This window comes from Eumetopias jubatus, unplaced genomic scaffold (genome assembly GCF_037043125.1).
Source record: "Eumetopias jubatus isolate StellerSeaLion01/CBP00866 unplaced genomic scaffold, mEumJub1_p1.0 scaffold_3, whole genome shotgun sequence".
Taxonomy (NCBI): domain Eukaryota; kingdom Metazoa; phylum Chordata; class Mammalia; order Carnivora; family Otariidae; genus Eumetopias; species Eumetopias jubatus.
In genome coordinates, this window is record NW_028274809.1 from 38,121,371 (window position 1) to 38,139,004 (window position 17,634).

Consider the following 17,634-nt stretch of genomic DNA (forward strand, 5'->3'; position numbering starts at 1 on the left):
CACCAACTGAGCCACCTAGGCACCCCGGGTTTTTTTGCTTTGGTTTTTCTGGGTTTTTTTTGACAGTTCCTTTACTTTTCTGGCAACTTCTTGTAAAAAGCTTCAAAAACAAGAAAAGATCACTAGTCAGCCAGAAAACATGACACATGTTGACTACAAATAGTAGCTTTCTTTTCTTCAAGATTTTAAAAAATGGGATTACTAAATAAAACAAGGGAATTAGAAGACTTGCCTGCATGGAAAGAAAGTTTGAATGGACTAACAAGTTTCAATCAAGTATTCATTTTGCCCTCCCAGTTAATCACTGCTGTCCCTGAGCTAGTAGAGCTGGCTCCGTGGGTTGGGCTGGCCAAGAACCACCCAAATGGGGACACCTGGGTGGCTCAGTCGTTAAGCATCTGCCTTCAGCTGAGGTCATGATCCCAGGGTCCTGGGATCAAGTCCCACATCAAGCTCTTTGCTCAGCAGGGAACCTGCTTCTCCCTCTGCCTGCTCCGCCTGCAGCTCTCCCTCCTCTCCTTTTTTTTTTTTTTTTAAACAAAACCAAAAAAACCACCCAAATAGACATGTGGGAAATTCTGAAGTCCAGGCTTTCCAACATAAGAATTTTTGTTAGTTATGCAAAAAACTACTAAATACGTGTAATTTAATGGGCATGCTAAACTTTAGGGATGAAGTTGTTTTCATTTTTTTTTTTAAAGATTTTATTTATCTGACAGAGAGACATAACTAGAGAGGAAACACAAGCAGGGGGAGTGGGAGGGGGAGAAGCAGGCTTCCCCCTGAGCAGGGAGCCCGATGCGGGCTTGATCCCAGGACCCCGGGATCATGAACTGAGCCAAAGGCAGACACTTAACAATTGAGCCACCCATGCGCCCCCTGAAGTTGTTTTCAAATGTGAACTGGCATCTCACATGGGTGAGCCCATGTTAAAGTTTCAAAAAAGAGAACCACTTATATCACTGTAATAGATGTGGTTAGTACAGTGATTTTCTATTTCTTAAAGCATGTCTTTGAATTTCAGTAATTAATATAAAGCAGAAACACACCAAAATTGGATATTTTATTTACATTTCCTTCTTCTTTCCCAGACTAGAGGCATAGTCTAATGTTTACACTACACATACAAAAAGTGGGTTTTAACATTTCAATATTTTTTCTGAAAATATTAGTTCCTTAACCACATATGCTTTTGAATTTGTTTTCCTGGGAAACCATGTGTCTCAAAATTTTTATTTTTTAATCCCCTCCAAAAGTATTAAGATTAAAATGTCCAGCTTTATGATATAGCCGCAGTCTGACAATCTATGTATGTCTCATAATAGCTACTGCCACAGACCCAAGTTAAAATGAATGAGATTCATTCCTTATTCCAAAATATCTTCCAGATGAATAAAAGATTTAAATGTAAAAAACAAAACTATAAAATACTGAAATAATATATGACCAAATATTGAAAGCATAATTCAAAACCCAGAAGCTATAAAGGAAAAAAACTATGTAAATGCCAAGACTAAATATTTACAACTTCCACCAGAAAAACACTCCATTAACAACATCAAAAGGTAAACAAAAAACTGGAATCAAGAAATGATCAAATGACAAAAGGCTAATATTCTAAACATACAAAGAGATGTTAATAAAAAACAGATATACGGGGGTGCCTGGGTGGCTCAGTCATTAAGCGTCTGCCTTCGGCTCAGGTAGTGATCCCAGGGTCCCGGGATCAAGCCCTGCATCGGGCTCCCTGCTCTGCGGGAAGCCTGCTTCTCCCTCTCCCACTCCCCCTGCTTGTGTTCCCTCTCTAGCTGTCTCTCTCTCTGTCAAATAAATTTTTTAAAATCTTAAAAAAAAAAAAAGACAGATATATGGCCAAGTAGAAAAAACTGTAAACAACACAAATAGGTAGTTTAAAAAAAATACATAACCAAAAAACAAGATGATTTCAACTCACTAATAAAAAACTGCAAAACACCAAAAAAATATATATCTATATATCATTTTTCTTCTGAGTTGGCAGAGTTTTAGAAAGATTGATAACACCCAGTGTGGGCCAGTGTGTAGTATAGTGCAGAGGAGTGGCCTTCTTGTCGAGTAACCACTGAGATAGCCTTGAAGATGCAGGCCCCAGGGAGTGTGGGATAACAAGACAGAAGGCGCCTGGGACACAGATGAAAGAGTGGGAGCTGCTGCACTAATCTAGGACTGCTGACCTCTGGTCTTGTTACAAAAAAAAAGAAAAATCTTATATGGATAAGCCACTCCATTCAATACACGTTGCCTAAGGCAACCCTACTCATACAAGGAGTAAAGCAGTATTGCCAAGATGGTAGCTGCAATGTCCAGAAACATGTGAGGTAGTGCAGCAAAATGGAGAAGGCTGAGCTTTGGAGCCGGGACTAAGTTCAGATCCTGGCCCTGCTACTTGTACCTGTGGACGCTGAACAAGTACTTTGAACCTCAGTTTACTTGTATGTAAAATGGAGAGAGCAACAAACAAATTAAGTTGTACGAAGACTAAGTGGGATCGTGTGAGAATATACTTACCACAGTTCCTGACACCAAGATAGGTGCTCAATAAATTGAAACCAATTTTTCTTTATGTCTAATTTTAAGTTTTTTAAAAGTTCCTTTTAGTGTGGTTAACAAATTACTCCTGGGAAACTCCAGAATAAATATAGGGCATCTTTAAAATGTGAATATCCACAAACATTTAAATATATTTCTATGTAGTTAATAAAATTTTCATCACGACTTTACCACGTATACTTAGTTCACAGGATCTCCAAAAGAGCCAGAGCCCCAGGATCAGACGCTCAGCAGCCGAGAGCAAACCATGTCTGCGGACAACCATGCTGGTATCACTAGGAGGTACAGATGCTATTAAAGGCAGGTATCTTTAGTAGAAGATGGAGGGGAATATATTTTAAGAATGCTTTTTAGTTTTCAATGCTCAGGCCCTTGACAGGGATGAAGCCCTCCTCCTGAAACAGACCCCCTGTGAGAGGGTGCACATTCGCTGGCTCATCCACTCATTCATTTAACAAATATTTATTGACTCTCGGTCAGATGCCATGCTAGGGACTAGAGAACAGACAGTCTTGCCCTTATGGAATCAATAGGCTAGCAGAGGAGAAAGATAGATGAATAATAATAGAAATAATTATATAATTGTAGTTGATGGAAAGAATACTCTTACAGAAAGCAAAATTTGCTAGGAGAGCATATAACAGACAAACCTAATATATTCAAGGTCAAGGAAGGCTTCCCTAAACAAATTATACTGATAAATATTTCCAGTAATAGCATGCGTCATGTGTTTGTGTTATAAAATTATAAGCAGGTCATTCTAAACGTGAAGACCTATGAAATTTTCAGGGGTCCCAAAAAATGTTTGAGACCAGTTAAAAAAATATGGTGGCTCTAAAAACAATGAAAATTGCAAAACGAAAATATTTCATTAAATAGCTATAAAATATAAAACTTATCAACGTTAGTTCCTTTCATATTCACAAAAATGTCCTTAATTTTGAAAACAACGTGTAGGGATGCCTGGGTGGCTCAGGTGGTTAAGTATCTGCCTTTGGCTCAGGTCATGATCCCAGGGTCCTGGGATCGAGCCCCGCGGTGTTCTCCTTGCTCAGCGGGGAGCCTGCGCCTCCCTCTGCCTACCACTCCTCCTGTTTGTGCTCACGCTCTCTCTCTGACAAATAAATAAATAAAATTTTTTAAAAATGTGTAGATTAGCTTTTCTCAATTCCAACGAATTCCAGAGAATGTGTGATTATTGATGAGAAAACATAGCCAATTGTAAACCAAGTGACCAACAGAGATTGGTTGTAATTATAATTAATTCTTAAAATCAATTACAAAAAACTGTTCAAATTTATATTTTAAAATATAAAAATTACATTTAATGTGAAATGGGGTTACATTTTCATATATTTGGTCTTGAGCAGGGTAGAATCCATTACCTACAAAGATCTTAAAATTGTCTGACTTTAAGGCCTTAAGCAGCTCAGAGCACAGGATCTCAGACCATACAAAGCAGCAGACGGCTGTGTCACGATCTGGGATTAGGGGGTACAGATCGGTCCTTAGCAGTAGATATAGGATGTCACAGGCACTAGACGAGAGTAGGCAATCAGGAACTTGCAGGATGAAACATTCTTCTCCCGTAGGTTGAAAGGACATTGACATTAAGAGAAATCTAGTCCTGTCACCCTCCACCTGGCCTCCCATTCACCATCACCACTACGCTTCCAGGCTAAATCTTTGATAGATTTTCATACTCAATTCTGACTCTAGCTAAGTAATGATTTTTATTTCTGAGGGAGTATATAATGAGCTCCGGGATACTGGTGAGCCCTTGAATCTTGCAAATGAGTAGAGTCTGAGAATTGGCAGAGGTAACGATGCCTTCAGTTTGGAGGGACTTGACAGCCAGAAAGACACCCTTCAGGGGCATCTCCTTCTAAGGAGGCCCTCTCTTCTGACCCTTAACACCTCACTTCACAGACTGGCCTCTCGTAATGTCCCAGAAATGTCACAGTCAGTATGGGCACATTCTATCTGCTATTATCTTGCTCAATCTGAGCTCTCCTGATGGGTTCTTCTCATAGTGATTGCTCTACATCTGAAACTAGTATTTAATTATAATAACAAAAACTTAGTCTCTAACCTTGCCCTAAAAGTTGACATCTTATTCAGAAATAGCAAACCCCATTCATTCCACCCATACTGTTCTCACCACCAAGCTCATTTTGCCACATACCATATTTCCCTTGCCCCAAGCAATGCTTGAAAACTCCCTCTCCTCCTAATTCCCCTAAATCACCAGTAGTTATTTTAAATCCTGTTGTATCAACACATTTAACTATGATCAGATGTTCAAAATAACTATACATAGATATACCACCAGAGAAAATTGATTGATAAATGGACAGGGTATGAATAAAACTTAGAAAAAACTTCCTATTAATGTGAGTGAGCAAAAGGATATTTTAACAGAGGTTGTTGCCAAGACCTAGCCTCTTTAACTAGACATGATAGGATATTAACATAAGCCATTACAGTAGTCCCCCCTTATCTGCAGGGGATAAGTTCCAACAACCCCAGTGGATACCTGAAATCATGGAGAATACTGAACCCTACATAGCATATTTTTTTTTCCTATACATATATACCTATGATAAAGTTTAACTTATCAGTTAGGCACAGCAAGAGATGAACAACAATTAATAAAACAAAGATAACAATACACTGTAATGAGTTATGTGAATGGGGTCTCCTCTTGCACTGTAATCAGCCTTCTTGTGATAATGTGATACGATAAAATATCTATATAAGGCAATGAAGTGAGGTGACTGACAGAGGCCCAGTGATGCAGCATTAGGGTACTACTGACCTTCTGAAGATATGGCAGGAGGCAGGTCATCTGCTTCCACACCACAGTTGACCATGAGGAACTCAAACTGCAGAAAGTGAAACCATAGATAAGGGGGGACTATTGTATTAAAGCACACAACTGGTATGTTACTCAGTTAATTTTTTTTAACTTTGTAAAGGCAATTTTCACAAGTAACACTAGAATGTAGAACCAAAAGACTATATATTGTAAGATATTCTGAACTTAGGAAGAAACTGAAAATCTATAGTTAAAGATGCACTTTTCCATAACTTATTCCTCTACTTTGAAGGTCAAAGACATCACAGTTTCTTTCTTCTCCAGCAATCTCATTTCTCATGTCCAGAAACTGTGCTGTTTACACAGCTGTTATCTAGAGCTTATTTTATAATTTGCTTTCAAGATCATAAATACGGTCCTGAAAATGCTTCATCCATTTACCTAACTAGACAGATGCAAATGTATTTTCATCAGAAAAAAGGCTTCTCTTAAGGGAAACCATTCATGAAATATGTCCTTTCCATTAATAGCTTACAATATCTCAGTTTATTCACTCAACTGGACCTAGATTATCAGACACTGAATTTTTGAAGGGTGATGATTTGAAATTCCATATTTTATATTAAATCACTTTATACATAAACAGAGAAGGCTATAGCCAAGTTACAACACCTGCAATGAGAAATTCTGACTGAAGTAAGCACATTCGGGTCCAACTTGTGAGATCCATCAGGTTAGTGCTTGGTTGTATAGGAAGCCCCTAGGAAGAATGGGTACATTATGAAGCTTTTGGCATACTTATAAATTAGCTAGTGAAAGCTAAAGGCAAATGGGATTTTAGCCAGTTGATGACTGACCTATTTTTGATTTAGAATTGTAAGCAGGAAAAGAGGTTACTTATAATCAGCCAAAAATCACAGTAGTGATTAAGATATGCCCTAGAAATAAATCAGGAGTTTTGGAAGTCCCAAAACATCCCTACTATTTAGTGTACTACATCTGATGTACCAAATACTCTATTAGATGAAAAGATTTCACACAACTCCCAACCTCTAGCTAACCTGCTCCCAGAAACTAAGATAATGACTGCATTGTTAAACTCTGGCTCCAAGAAGCACTTTGTGGCCAAACTAGAGAATCCTATCTAAAATGGGATTTAACTTGGGTGTTTTAAGAATGGAGATTATGGGGGGGGGGGTCCAAGATGGCAGTGAAACAAGAACCTTAATTTCCTCTGTTCCCAGGAATTCAGTTGGATAGCTATCAAATCATTCTGAACACCTAGGACTCAACCAGAGATCTAAGTAAAAAATAGCTGCAACTCTACAAATAGAAAAGCCACCACTTCCTGCAAGGTAGGAGATGCAGAGAAGTGAATCCGAGGTGACAAATGGGAAGATAGATAGCCGGGGAGGGGGTCCCCGTCAGCCACTACCAGCAAGTGATAGAGCAGCGGAGCACAAATTTGGAAGTTTTAGAAGTCTGCTCCACTGAGGGACGTAGCTCCAGTGGCTAAGCAGGGGGTGAAACCCTCGCTGGGACAGTGTGGTCTCAGGACCCTCAGGGTCACAGAAAGACCGGGGGTCACTGAGTGCGGCAGAGCTCCCAGGTATCGGAGCGGGGAAGCCGGCTGCAGAGACGGAGCCAAGGCATGGGCTCTCAGCTTGGGGTTGCCATAAACCGTGATCCCCGGCACAGTCAGGCCACTGCTCCTCCAGCAGAGACCCAACAAGCGGCAGATCCGGGGAGACGCCCCTTCCTCCCCCAGGAGGAGCAGACCTATCCTCACAAACCTGGCAGGCCAGAAAGGACTGGCATGATATATTCAGGGTGCTAAATGATAAAAATATGCAGCCAAGAATACCTTACCCAGCTACGATGTCATTCAAAATAGAAAGAAAGATAAAAATCTTCCAGGACAAACAGAAACTAAAAGAATTTGTGATCACCAAACCAGCCCTGCAAGAAATATTAAAAGGGATCTTTTAAGCAAAAAGAGAGTCCAGAAGTAACATAGACCAGAAAGGAACAGAGATAATCTACAGAAACAGTGACTTTACAGGTAATACAATGGCACTAAATTCACATCTTTCAATACTTACTCTGAAAGGAAATGGGCTAAATGCCCCAATCAAAAGACACAGGGTATCAGATAGGATAAAAAAGCAAGACCCATTGATATGCTGTCTGCATTTTAGACCTAAAGATACCTCCAGATTGAAAGTGAGGGGGTAGAAAACCATTTTTCATGCTAATGGACATCAAAGGAAAGCTGGGATGACAATCCTTCTATCAGAAAAATTAGATTTTAAACCAAAGACGGTAATAAGAGATGAGGAAGGACACTATGTCATAATTAAAGGGTCTATCCAACAAGAAGATCTAACAATTGTAAATATTTATGCCCCTAACATGGGAGCAGCCAACTATATAAGCTAATTAATAATAAAATTAAAGAAACACATCAATAATAATACAATAATATTAGGGGACTTGAACACCCCCCTCACTGGATTGGACAGATCATCTAAGCAAAAGAAGATCAATAAGGAAATAAGGGCTTTGAATGACACACTGGACCAGATGGACTTCACAGATATATTCAGAATATTCCATACTAAAGGAACAGAATACACATTCATCTAAACTGCACATGAAACAGTCTCCAGAATAGATCACATACTGAGTCACAAATCAGGTCTCAACCAGTACCAAAAGACTGGGATTATTCTCTACATATTTTTGGACAAAATGCTTTGAAACTGGAACTCAATCACAAGAGGAAATTAGGAAAGAACTCAAATACACGGGAGGCTAAAAAGCATCCTACTAAAGAATGAATGGATCAACCAAAGAATTTTATTTTATTTTATTTTTTTAAAGATTTATTTATTTATTTTGAGAGAGTGAGAATGAGAGAGAGAGAGTACATGAGAGGGGGGAGGCTCCTCGCCGAGCAGGGAGCCCGATGTGGGACTTGATCCCAGGACTCCAGGATCATGACCTGAGCCGAAGGCAGTCGCTTAACCAACTGAGCCACCCAGGCGCCCAAACCAAAGAATTTTAAAAGTTCATGGAAACAAATGAAAATGAAAACACAACCATTCAAAATGGGATGCAGCGAAGGCGGTCCTAAGATGGAAGTATATAGCAATACAAGCCTTTCTCAAGCAACAAGAAAGGTCTTAAATACACAACCTAACTTTAAACCTAAAGAAGCTGGAGAAAGAACAGCAAATAAAGCCAAACTCAGCAAGAGAAGAGAAATAATAAAGATTAGAGCAGATATCAGTGAAATAGAAACCAAAAGAACAGGAGCGCCTGGGTGGCTCAGTCATTAAGCATCTGCCTTCAGCTCAAGTCCATGGTCCCAGGGTCCTGGGATCAAGCCCCAAGTCGGCCTCCCTGCTCGGCGGGAAGCCTGCTTCCCCCTCTCCCACTCCCCCTGTTGTGTTCCCTCTCTCACTGTGTCTCTGTCAAATAAATAAAATCTTTAAAAAAAAAAAAACGAAACCAAAAGAACAGTACAACAGATCAACAAAACTAGGATTTGGTTCTTTGAAAGAATTAATAAGATTGATAAAAACTTGGCTAGACTTATCAAAAATAAAAGACAAAGGACCCAAATAAATAAAATCATGAATGAAAGAGGAGAGATCACAACCAACCCAAAGAAATACAATTATAAGAACATACAATGAGTAACTATATGCCAACAAATTAGGCAATCTGGAAGAAATGGATGTATTCCTAGAGACATACAAACTACCAAAACTGAAACAGGAAGACGTAGAAAACCTGAACAGATCCATAACCAGGAAGGAAATTGAAGCAGTAATCAAAAATCTCCCAACAAACAAGAGCCCAGGGCCAGATGGTTTCCCAGGGGAATTCTACCATACATTTAAAGAAGAATTAATACCTATTCTTCGGAAGCAGTTTCAAAAAATAGAAATGGAAGGAAACTTCCCAACATTTCTATGAGGCCAGTATAACCTTGATCCCAAAACCAGACAATGACCTACCCCACCAAAAAGGAGAAATACAGACCAATATCCCTGATGAACATGGATGCAAAAATTCTCACCAAGATACTTGCCAACAGAATCCAACAGTAGATTAAAAGGACTATTCACCACGACCAGGTGGGATTTATTCCTGGGCTGCAAGGATGGTTCAACATCCACAAACCAGTCAATGCGATACACTACATTAATAAAAGAAAGGACTAGAACCATATGATCCTCTCAAAAGATGCAGAAAAAGCATTTGACAAAGTACAGCATCCTTTCTTTATTAAAACTCTGCACAGTGTAGGGATAGAGGGAACATAACTCAATATCATAAAAGGCATCTACGAAAAGCCCACAGCAAATATCACTCTCAATGGGGAAAAACTGCGAGTTTTTCTCCTAAGGTCAGGAACACAACAGGGATGTCCACTATCACCACTGCTGTTCAACATAGTACTAGAAGTCCTAGTCTCAGCAGTCACAGAACAAAAAGAAATAAAGGGCATCTGAATCGGTAAAGAAGAAGTCAAACTCTCACTCTTCACAGATGACATGATACTCTATGTGGAAAACACAAAAGACTCCACCCCAAAATTGTTAGAACTCATACTGGAATTCAGCAAAGTGGCAGGATATAAAATCAATGCACAGAAGTCAGTTGCAATTCTATACACTAGCAATGAGACAGAAGAAAGAGAAAATTAAGGAGTTGATCCCATTTACAATTGCACCCAAAACCATAAGATACCGAGGGATAAACCTAACCAAAGAGGCAAAGAATCTGTACTCAGAAAACTATAGAACACTTATGAAAGAAATTGAGGAAGACACGAAGAAACGGAAAAACATTCCATGCTAACAGATTGGAAGAGAAATTATTGTTAAAATGTCTATGCCACCTAAAGCAATCTACACATTCAATGCAATCCCTATCAAAATACCATCCACTTTTTTCACAGAACTGGAACAAATAATCCTAAAATTTGTATGGAGCCAGAAAAGACCCCGAATAGCCAAAGGATTGTTGAAAAAGAAAACCAAAGCTGGTGGCATCACAATGCCTTACTTCAAGCTCTATTACAAAGCTCTAATCATCAAGACAGTATGGTATGGGCACAAAAACAGACACATAGATCAATGGAACAGAATAGAGAACCCAGAAATGGACCCTCAACTCTATGGTCAACTAATCTTTGACAAAGCAGGAAAGAATGTCCAATGGAAAAAAGGCAGTCTCTTCAACAAATGGTGTTGGGAAAATTGGACAGCCACATGCAGAAGAACATACGACCATTTTCTTACACCATACACAAAGATAGACTCAAAATGGATGAAAGACTTAAATGTGAGATAGGAATCCATCAAAATCCCAGAAAACACAGGCAGCAGCAATCCTAGAGAACAAAAATCCTAGAGAACACCTTGGCTGCAGCAACTTCTTGCTAGAGACATCTCCAAAGGCAAGGGAAACAAAGGCAAAAATGAACTATTGGGACTTACTTCATCAAGATAAAAAGCTTCTCCACAGCAAAGGAAACAGTCAATAAAACCAAAAGGAAACCAACAGAATGGGAGAAGATATTTGCAAATGACATATCAGATAAAGGGCTAGTATCCAAAATCTGAAGAACTCATCAAACTCAACACCCAAAGAACAAATAATCCAGTCAAGAAATGGGCAGATGACATGAACAGACATTTGTCCAAAGAAGATACCGAAATGGCCAACTGAAAAAAATACAAATCAAAACCACAGTGAGATACCACCTCCCACCAGTCAGAATGGCTAAAATGTTGGAAACAAATGTTGGTGAGGATGCCGAGAAAGGGGAATCTTCTTACACTGTTGGTGGGAATGCAAACTGGTGCAGCCACTCAGAAAACAATAGGAGGTTCCACAAAAAGTTGAAAATAGAGCTACCCTACAACCCAGCAATTGCCCTACTGGGTATTTACCCCAAAGATACAAATGTAGTGTTCTGAAGGGGCACCAGCACTCCAATGTTTATTGCAGCAATGCCCACAAAGCCAAACTGTGGAAAGAGCCCAGATGTCCACCAACAGATGAATGGATAAAGAAGATGTGTTATATATATATATATATACACACACAAAGGAATATTGTTGAATCAAAAAAAATGAAATCTTGCCATTTGCAATGATGTGGTTGAAGCTAGAGGGTATTATGGCGAGTGAAATAAGTCAATTAGAGTAAGACAGTTATCATATGATCTCAATCATATGTGGAATTTAAGAAACAAACAGAAGCTCATAGGGGAAGAGAAGAAAAACTAAGACAAGAGGAAATCAGAGAGGGATCCAAACCATAAGAGAGAGACTCTTAATCATAGGAAATAAACTGAGGGCTGCTGGAGGGGAGGGGTGGAGGGATGGGGTAACTGGGTGAGGGACATTAAGGAGGGCATGTGATGAAATGAGCAGTGGGTATTATATAAGACTGATGAATCACAGACCTGTACCTCTGAAACCAATAATACATTATATATCAATTGAATTTAAATTTAAAAATAATAAAATAAAATAGAAGTCATGAGTCTTAAAACAAAAAAATGGAGATTACCTGATGGTGCATCTTTACAGTACTGGTACTACTGAGAAGTCATATGGGAAGGGATGCTGGTTTTCTAGGCCCCATAAGATGAACTCTTCTCCTTTCTTCATCTTTTCTACATTAACTTCCACACTGTTCAGGAATTTGAGACCCCAGGTGTTCACTATCTAACTGTGGAAATTCTGGACCAGCATTTAATTTCTGTGGCCTTGGTTTGTTTTGGAGTTTTTGTTTTGTTTTTAAATCTGTAAAATGAGAACTCACCAATTCCTAAGGTTCTTTTCTGGCTCTAAATATATTTTCTTATCTTTCTCCTTGGGATTTGCGAATACCAGCATAACAGAGCCCTTTCAGTTGTGCTAAGAAAAGCTCTTACTTTAGATTCAGGTCCCCAAATTAAGCAAACCCAAGTGATTCAAGAGTGGTGATATGGATTCAACACCCATGTTGCTCCCAAGCAGAAAAATGTTCCTACGTCTAGAATGTGCTAAACAAGACTGCACAAGCCTGATGGCCCTATGTGTCCTAAAGATTCCAGACCAGCTGGTATGGGGCATACTCAAGTCTTTCAAAAAGAAAAACTAAATAGCAATTTCCCCTATCCCCACCCCATATCTATCTAAGATGCACCTGGAAATTCTGCAATGGCAGCAATCTTTGTAAGCAACCAAAACATTACAGATCCGTTAAAATCTACTTGATTTCCAGGGTGCCTGAGTGGCGCAGTCAGTTAAGTGGCCAACTCTTGGTTTTGGTTCAGGTCATGATCCTGGGGTCGTGGGACTGAGCCCCAGGTCAGGCTCCACAGTCAGCACAGAGTCTTGTTGGGACTCTTTCTCCCCCTTACTCTACCCCTCTCCCCTGTTCTCTTTCTAAAATAAATGGATAAAATCTTAAAAAAAAATTTTTTTTTAAGGGCGCCTAATTGGCTCGGTCAGTTAAGCATCTGCCTTCAGCTTTGGTCATGATTCTGGGTCCTGGGATGGAGCCCCTCATAAGGCTCCTTACTTGGTGGGGAGCCTGCTTCTCCCTCTCCCACTCCCCTGCTTGTGTTCTGTCAAATAAATAAATAGAAATTTTACCTGATTTCCCTCAATCAAATCAACCCAAGATACAAGGGGGTTATTCTCCCCAAAGCCATGGTTAAAGATTCTCATATAGTATTAATCTCATAAAACAAGGCTTTTAGAGGTGCCTGGGTGGCTCAGTCAGTTAAGCCTCTGCCTTCAGCTCAGGTCATGATCCGAGGGTCCTGGGATCGAGTCCTGCATCGGGCTCCCTGCTAAGCCGGAAGCCTGCTTCTCCCTCTGCCTGCAGCTCAGCCTGCTTGTGTTCTGTCAAATAAATATATAAAATCTTAAAAAAAAAAAAAAAGGCTTTGAAATCCACCAAACTATTAAGATTCAACATGTCTGAAATAGTCTGTCACATTTGAAAAACAAAACAAGGTAGGAGGAGATGAGGCAATGAGCTCGGCGGGAGCCGGCGAGGGCTGTCGCCGCCGGGCGCGGGTGTCCCGCCTCGTCTCCTTCAGCGCGACCCACCAACTCCACGGCAAATCTCTGAGTAATGAAGGAAACTTGAAACTGTTTGGGAAATGCAACAATCTAAATGGCCATGGAAACAATTATAAAGTTGTGGTGACGGTGCATGGAGAGATTGATCCTGTTACAGGAATTGTTATGAATTTGACTGACCTCAAAGAGTATATGGACAAGGCAATTATGAAGCCCCTTGATCATAAGAATTTGGATCTGCATGTGCCATACTTTGTAGATGTTATAAGCACGACAGAAAATGTAGCTGTATATATCTGGGAAAACCTCCAGAAATTTCTTCCTCTGGGAGTTCTTTATAAAGTTAAAAGTGTATGAAACTGACAATAATATCGTTGTCTATAAAGGAGAATGGCTTTTAGGGGTTAATACTGTAGAAAGACTAATTTCTTTCCATATTTGAAAAAGGTCTTTATCCCCTGGGACTATTAAGAAGTCGTCACACACTTGTTATGCCTCTACATTGTGTTCCGTGCCCAATTAATTGAAATCGTTGTGTGTAAGACCTGTTGTGAATTCAAATCTATCTTAAAACCAAACTTGTAAAACATCCTGAGTATCATTTAGAGAATATTTTATTTATAGATTAAAAATCACTTCATTTTCAGTAAAATGTGGTGTGGAATTTAAAAGTAAAATAAATCAATTTTTGTTTTTCTGTTAAAAAAAAAACAAGGTAACAACCAACTCTGACAACAATCTTGTAAGAGGCAGGTCAGCTGAGGGGCTACCCTCTCCCTCCTTTTTGCTCTATGTAGCTTTCATCACCCTCTGCAACCCTGGGAAAAGCAGATGGTTACGCCCCAAGCTCACTCCTTCCCCTAGAAGTGAATGTTTTTGCTATCACCAGATTTCTCTCTCCTTAAGGAAACAATAGCTACAATTCCTAGTTGTCTTGAAATAGGTGTACCTTTTACCTCATCTCCTAAATTTCCCAGTGGTTTCCCAACTGATAGCACATCAGAGGGACTTGTGAAGCTTTTATTTATTTAAAGATTTTATTTGTCAGAGAGAGAGAGCACAAGCAGTGGGGGAGGCAGGCAGGGGGAGAAGCACAAGCAGTGGGGGAGGCAGAGCAGGGAGCCCGATGCGGGGCTTGTTCCAGGACCCTGGGATCATGACCTGAGCTGAAGACAGGCACTTTAACCGACTGAGCCACCCAGGTGCCCCTCGGGAAGCTTTTCAAACTGACGTTCTGAGCCTCCCATTCTCAATCAAATCAGTTTCCAAAGGCAGAACCCAGCAAGCTATAGTTTTAAACTCTTCCTTTGTTTTTTTATGTACAAAGAGGTTTGGAAGATATTCTTCCACCCCACTGTCTTGCAACTCTCCTACTCTTTCACAAACTGGTAAGCAAGTTCTTTGAATCACAGAATTATGTTTTATGTATCAAAAATTTAGCTATTAATGCATCAGTACAAAGAGGTTGTAGTAAATGGTAACCTGGAGGAAATGATCTCAAGTTCAGCTTGTCAGTCAGAGACTTAAATGAAGCATGTGATTGGAAGGCATAAAGAAGTAGGTAACATACAAGAAACAGAAAGTACCGGGGCGCCTGGGTGGCTCAGTTGTTTGGGCGACTGACTTCGGCTCAGGTCGTGATCATGGAGTCCTGGGATCGAGTCCCACATGGAGTCCCAGATCGGGCTCCCTGCTCAGCAGGGAGTCTTGCTTCTCCCTCTGACTCTCCCCCACCTCATGCTATCATTCTCTCTCAATTAAAAAAAAAAAAAGTACCACTATCAGATTAAAAATTAAGTGTGTAGCATGGAGAATTGAGATTAACAGTGAATTTGAGAGGATTGCTGTGGTAGGCTGAATAAAGTCCCCCTAAAACGTCCACTTCATAATCCCAGAACCTGTGACTATTTATATACAAAAGTGATTTTGCAGACGTGATTAAGGATCTTGATATGGGGACATTATCCTGGATTACCCAGGGAGGCCCAGTGACATAATCACAAATCCCCTGAGAAGGAAGCAGAGATCACTACATAAGATCAGGCAATGTGATGATGGAGGGAGAGATGAGAATGATGTGGCGGCCACAAGGCAAAGAATGCCTTCCGGCAACTCCCAGCAGCTAAAAGAGGGAAGGAATAGATTTTCCCCTGGGCTTCTAAAAAGAACCAGGAAACTAATTTTAACCTAGTAAAACTATTTCAAGCTTCAGGCCTCAAGAACTATTAAGAAGAAATTTATATTAAGTCACTAAATCTACTACAGGCAGACTTCAAAAAATTAATACAATCTAAGGGTTATCTCAAGAATTAGAATCCAAAATCTGCATTTGTTTTATAAAATGACATATAAAAACCCCAAAGCACCAAACATTTTGGGCGCCTGCGTGGCTCAGTCAGTTAACCGTCTGCCTTCGGCTCAGGTCATGATCCCCGGGTCCTGGGGTCAAGTCCTCCCCTGCTCAGTGGAGAGTCTGCTTGTCCCTCTCCCCCTGCCCCTCTCCCCTGCTCGTTCTCTAATAAAATTTTTTTTAAATCCAGTTAAAAACCCAAAAACACCAAATATTTTTAAAGTGGTTTAAGTATTACCAAAATCAAAAAAAGCGTAATTTTTCTCTATACACACCTGATTTTAAAAACACAATGACAGGGGCACCTGGGTGGCTCAGTTGGCTAAGCATCTGACTCTCGGTCTTGGTTCAGGCTCAAGAGATTTGAGCCCCAGGCTGGGCTTAGGAAGACTCGGCTTAGGACTCTCTCCCCTCCCTCCTTCTCCCTCTGCTTCCTCCCTCCCCCCTTTGCACATACATTCACACTCTCTAGTAAATAAAATCTTTAAAAATATTCACTCTCTAGTAAATAAAATCTTTAAAAATCTTTAAAAATACCAAAGATATTTTTGGGAGCAGTTAAGTAGGAATGTCCCACAAAAATCAAAAGGATTCTATTAAATTACCCAAACTGGATGAAATGGGTGTATCATTTGTAATAGTGACCATACCCACCATTTCCTCATCTAGGAGTTTTGTTGTTCCTTTGACTCCCCTCAGTCTATCTGAGGGAGAAAGAGGAAAAATATGAGGACACGATCCTATTGTTCCTACTTGATTTAACCTCTTACTTTAAAAACAATGTATAAAGCATTTTTAAAAAATAACATTTCCTTCTAGGCACTAACACTAAGGAAAATCCAAAATATTAAAATCAGCAAATACAGAGATGTAGAAAATTTTCACATAAAGCATACTGTATAAGAATATTCCTTTGACAGTGTCACAAAAGGCAGTGAAAATCCTACAAATCCGTAACAAATTTTTTTTTAAAGATTTTATTTATTTGACAGAGAGAAAGCGAGAGTAGGAACACAAGCAGGGGGAGTGGGAGAGGGGGAAGCAGGCTTCCTGCTGCGCAGGGAGCCCGATGCGGGGCTCGATCCCAGGACCCTGGGACCATGACCTGAGCTGAAGGCAGACGCTTAACGACTGAGCCACCCAGGCGCCCCATATAACAAACTAATTTTTAAGTGAATTTCTAGTTGTTGTACAAGATATAGATGGCCCTCATGAGATCCACCCAAAATAGAGTGGTAAATACACTATTAATGGAATTTTTTTAATTTTTTAAATAGTCTCTACACCCAGTGGGGCTGGAACTTACAACCCCAAGATTAAGAGTTGCATGCTCTACCGACTGAGCCAGCCCAGACACCCCCACTGTTTACAGAATGATAAATTGCTTTTACCAAGGTTTATAGAAGAAAATAGAGGATAAAATGCTAACTTCATTTTAATAAGTGAATAGCTTACTAATTTTGAATGTTGATGCTGTACTTAATCCTAGGATCAGTAACAGACACTTGAAATACTACCTTCATGGATGTAAGTTCAGAATATCAATTGTATTTATCTTTTGGGAATTTAGATTATCAAAATTTAGTATTCTATGCTTAATTACATTAGATTCTCACATTTGATACAGTTTTGAGTACTATAAAATGTAAATAACAGAAAAATCAAACAAATGAAGAAATGTAATTAGATTCCCAGCCTACATAAAATATCCAGGTATTCCCCAAATGTTAAGAGTGAGACTCCTAGTTAAATTTTTTGGATGAGTCATCTAACCC

General features: G+C 39.7%; 1 pseudogene; it reads left to right on the top strand.

Annotated features, from left to right (window-relative positions):
• Positions 1–13,458: 13,458 nt before the first annotated feature.
• On the top strand, positions 13,459–13,951 carry LOC114222974 (6-pyruvoyl tetrahydrobiopterin synthase pseudogene; annotated as a pseudogene).
• Positions 13,952–17,634: the final 3,683 nt, after the last annotated feature.